The following is a 5,381-nucleotide window of genomic DNA, read 5'->3' as shown; positions in this document are numbered from 1 at the left end:
CATTTGTGTTTATCTACATAACTTTGTAAACATCAATATGTTAAAACACTATGTTAAATGTAGTAAGTAAATTGCACTGGATGCAGCTGTGTAAGCATTTAATCCCAGGACATAGAAGACAGAGGCAGGTAGATCTAGTAAGTTCCAGGGCTACACAGTGAAACTGTCTAAAAATAAAATGTAAATTGCAATATAATATAAATATATTTTTAAAATATGAAGGGGAAATAGCCAGATATATTTGGCCATGCCTGCAGTCCTAGCACTTGAGAGGCTGAAGGAGGAGGACTTCAAGTTTGAGGGCAGTCTAGGCTACGTACACATGAGTTCCAGGCCAACCTGGGCTATATAGCAAGATCCTGTTTAAAAAATTTGTGTGTATAACCTACATGAAGTAACATTTTATGCTAACACTTTGTATTATTCTTTTTTTTTGCCCACACCCCTTTGTATTATTCTTAAACACATAAACAAGTACTAAAACTACAGAGACAAGAACTGAAAGGCTACACATGAAACTGGTTAGCAGGCTGGGCAGCGGTGGCGCACACCTTTAGTCTCAGCACTTGGGAGGCAGAGGCAGGAGGATCTCTGTGAGTTCGAGGCCAGCCTGGTCTACAAGAGCTAGTTCCAGGACAGCCTCCAAAGCCACAGAGAAACCCTGTCTCGGAAAAAACAAAACAAAACAAAACAAACTGATTAGCAGTTGCCTCTAGTGTGAAAAGAAGGAAATGAAAAAGGCAGGACAGAAGAACATCAACTTTATTTCTTTAGGCTTTCTAAAGTAAATATTATTACATTTATTATGGAGGAAATACGTTCAGGAATGCTAGGTCAGCACTTTAGACGAGTTAGGCTGTAACTAAAATGAAATCTGTGCTAGCCTAGCTTCCCTTTTATCTGTGAACAAATCAGGAATAGCACAGCTGAGCACAGTCTGCACCCACTTTATGTATGAAAGCTAGAAGAGGTGTGTGTTTTTGGTTTGCTAATAAACAAATACTGCCACTCAAACTTTGAGAATAACAGTTTCTAAGAGTTGTGTTAATTTTCTGTGGCGCCACCAAGTGTCAGAATTAAATATTGTGATATTTACATGGTTGGTCTAGGAATGGGTTTTTTTTTATTGTTTGAAAAATGTCACTCCAGAAATAACATTCCAAAGAAAGAATGTGCAACTTTAGCCAGAGAGCCTGTCTAAATTCATGTTACTGAATTTAGAAATTCATTTTCACTGTCTGGCTGTTTGATCAGACAGTTTTAAAGCTCTAGTTGATAAATATGAATAAATTAAAGTTAAAATTCTCATTCTCAACTGATATTAAAGAAAAGGGCAAGTCACAAAGGGGAAGAAGTTAATTGTAGCATATGTACCCAATAGCAGACTCTTGTCCATGTTGTGCCCAAATTCTGAACCCCAAAATCACCAAGAAACCCATTCTGACGCAAAAGCAAATAGTCTTTTATTATTAATGAGTTAACTGTAATTCAGGCCTTTGGTCCATTCATCATGGCAGATGGTATGATAAGGACCCCAAGGGGCTTCAAGGGGGAAATTTACTGGGGGGAGCAAGGGGAGTGTCTAGGGATATGCAACAGCCTCAGGATTGGTGTGCTTCCAGGCTTGGGCGGCCTGTCCTGTGTTGATTGGTCAATTGGTTGTTATGGCCTACAGGCCCTCCCAGGGTAGTTGCATGTCACTGTTTTACACCACTTTTACCATAATGCACACCCAGAGCCATAAATCGCATCCAGAGTCCCACCAGCTAACTTCTGATTGGTTCCTTGTCACAAAGAGGGTATCTGACCTCCTAGTGACTAGGGCAGGCCCAGCAAGGTCAGACATGTGCTGAGTCAGAGGCCTACATGTTTTTTTCTGCAGCCTTTCATGGCTGCTAAAGCAGGGGGCTGGATAAGGATCTGGTCCCTTCAGTCCAAATATATAAAGAGCTCCTACAAATCAATTTTTTAAAAAAGCCATATCTACTTGTTTTACTATTTCAAAGGATGGCTGAGGCATGGGGAATAATTAATTGCCAGGTGGAATTTAAGGACCCATCATTTGGGGTGCAAGTCTAGATCATTGTGAAGATTGGAGAATGCTCCTATTTAAAATGCAATGACAGCCTGGCAAGATGGCTCAGAGAGTGATTACCATAAAGCCCAATGACTGATTTGAAGGCCAGGACACACATGGTAGGAGAGAGCTGAGTCCTGCAAGTTGGCCTTTGACTTCCACCCATATGCTATGGTGTGTGCATGCACACATACATGCATTCACACACACACACACACACACACACACACACTAAAAAATTTAAAATATATAAAATGCAGTACCATTCTGTCAATGGTTATCAAACCTAATAAGGAAAGCACTGCACGCTAATATCTCATGTCTCTAAAATCCGTAGAAATGGAGAAAAGTTGGCCGTTGCTAACTTACAGCTGGCCCTGATGTGCAGTACTCTTGGTCAGTACTCATTATCCATAGACTGCATCTGCAAATTTGCATAAAATGTGTGTGTAACTCAAATACAATCCTCACTGGGGCATCTACAAGCACAGAGTAGTAAAAGATCTAAGTTAACCAAAATCCGTGTTCCCAGCTGATATCCAACAAGATGATTCCAGGGGAGGAGGACTGCATTAGTGTGTTGAAAATTTTGCTCTTTCAGTGACCCCAAGCATAGTAATGAAGCCCTTTCCACCCCTAGACAGTGTTCTTAAGTGCAAAAAGGCTGGTTTTAGCTTTATGAAGATGAAGTGTATGACAAGCGTTGTCTAGGCTTAAATCCAGAATGTTATTGTTGGACATGGTGATTCATGCTTTTAATCCCAGCATTTAGGAGGCTGAGGCAGGAGGATCTCTGTGAGTTTGAGGCCAGCCTGGTCTACATAGTGAGTTCCAGGACAGCCAGGACTACATGGAAAGACCCTGTCTCAAAAAACCAAAAACAGGGCTGTTGATAACTGGTTTGATATTAGTGAAGCAAAAATATGCATCAAATAATGTGTCTTTAAGCCAAAGCACGGTTGAAATGTGGTTATTTGTGGAATGGCCGAGGAAAATGTGGCCAGACACTCTGAAGAACCTCTGTATTTCCACAGAAGTAATGCTATTTGCTAAGCTAATGTTTACAACAATTTATAGAACATATCTACTGTGTGTACTGAGGGTCACCTGCATATAGATTGAGAATGTTGTAGAACATCTCTTGACCATATGGACAAACAATTATGCCATTGGTTTACTGACAATATGAGAAACACCTTGAGCCTCTGGCAGAATGCTATTTTAAGGGAGAGTAGAATTTGCTTGTGTTGTCTTAGCTATGGGAAGTTCCCCCATGTTTGCCCAGGTCTGAAAAGCAAGAACTTCATTCAGACTTCTTCCCTAACCCTCCAAAGCAGACACTGAGAACACAGCAGGGAAAGCCCAAGGAAGACAGCCGTGGGCCTTTCATTATATAACAATTCTCTTGTTCAGTTTGTTTGTTTTTGAGACAGTGTCTCACTATGTAGCCCAGGTTAGCCTTGAACTCTTGAACTCAGAATACTGCTGCCTCAGCTTCTCAGTGTCCTATGTTCAAGCCCTAGTACTGCAACATAAAATAAATTGCATGCATATATAATCCATTCACCCATTGGTGAATATCTGGTTTGTTTCCACTTAGGGATGTTATAAATGATTCCTCTGTGAACACAGATGCGCAAATGTCTGCTGGAATCCCTCTTTCCATTCTGTCGAGGGTGTACCCAGCGATGGAGTTCCTGGGTCATCTGGTAACTTTATGTTTCAGCATTCATGGACCCACCTTCCTGTTCTCCGGTGTTTTCCTTGTACAAGGCTTCTGTTCTCTGCACCTTCACAAGCATAATGTCATTATCTATGTTTCTTGTCCAGTCTGTCCTAATTATTAAAAAGCAGCGTCTCATTCTGGCCCTAATTTACATGTCTCTACTGGTTCATCTTGCTGTCCATCAAGCACCTTTTCCTGGGCTGGTTGCCGTCTTTGGTTTACTCATTTCCTTACCCCCCTACGAACTGCACATCTTGCTTTCTGCCTGTGCAGCAGGACTCAGGTCTCTGTCTCTATTTAGCTCTCTGAAGTCAGGTTCCTATGGCCTCCCTCCACGGTGCCATCATGAGAGCCAATCCCGAGGTCTCAGCAGAGGCCACTGGCTCACTGAAAACAGCTCTATCCGTCTCTCTGTCTGCCCTCCCTTATTCCAGGCTGCCCTCCTTCTAATTCTTCTAGCTCCATACAGTAAAAGTGGATTCCTATTCTCATAAGAAAAGCCCCTAACTCCTGGGTTCTGCACTGTCCGGCACTGAGCCTCAGTAGTTCTGGTTTCAGTCAGCAATGTGTCACCTCTGCGTCCTGGTGAGCATCCTTCCTCCCACTGGAAATGCCTTCCCTGGTCCCCTCCACCTCCCCACCTTTCTCCCAGCGTCTTTCCAGATGTCTTTTAACATGAATTTACCAGCATGTGTTCCTTACCTTGTGTGTTCCCTAACATGCTGTGTTCAGTCCTGTGCTCCCAGTGAAACTGCAAAGATCCTTACCATGGAAACCTATCTTCTTAGCCCTTTATCCTCGGTGCTGCCTGGTGAGATGCAGATATCTGTAGCACCTGGGGGTGGAGTAGCATCCCATTCCTGCAAACACAGGGTTTCTTTCCCTCTCCCACTGCACATCTACGAACTTATATTAGATGGCTCCCTTTTGCTTATGTACTTCCTCTGTGGTTTCCTCACTTCCCCCTTGGCACTGGTTTCTTTCTGGAAAATTCTGACTATTGGGGCAATGTTGATTGCATGAGTGCAGTGACGTTTTTACCCACAAAATTCTTCAGGGTTACATAGCAACTTATTTACACATCTGTTTCATTGTCTCTCAAAACATAACTTTATTGTGGGTCAGTGTACCAAATCTGTAGCTCTTCATATTCAGTTATGAAGAACCAACCATATTCCCCTGTTATAAGAGAAGAAAAGACAATCACACAGAATAGAGGGTGTTGTGCCCAGACTCTGAACACCCAAAACCACCACAAGACCAGATTGGATACAAAAACAAAGAGTTTTTTTTAATTCACAAGTTAACGTGGGAACTCCATCCATCTGACACAGCCGGTAGAGTAGCAGGGACCCTAAGCAGCAGTGGGCAAGGCATATATTAGGGTAGAGCAAGAGGAGTGTCTGGGGGTTCGCTAGTTGCATAGCAACAGTTTCAGGATTAGTACACCTCCAGGCTTGAGCAACCTGTCCTGAGTTGATTGGTCAGCTGCAGCTGCAGAAATGTTGCTATGCCTAGAGGCCCTCCCAGGGTGGTTGCTATGCTCTGCATTCCACCATTATCAGTAAAGCACAGAAG

Source organism: Cricetulus griseus, chromosome 5 (assembly GCF_003668045.3).
Source record: "Cricetulus griseus strain 17A/GY chromosome 5, alternate assembly CriGri-PICRH-1.0, whole genome shotgun sequence".
Taxonomy (NCBI): Eukaryota; Metazoa; Chordata; class Mammalia; order Rodentia; family Cricetidae; genus Cricetulus; species Cricetulus griseus.
Note: the sequence above shows the minus strand (reverse complement) of the source record.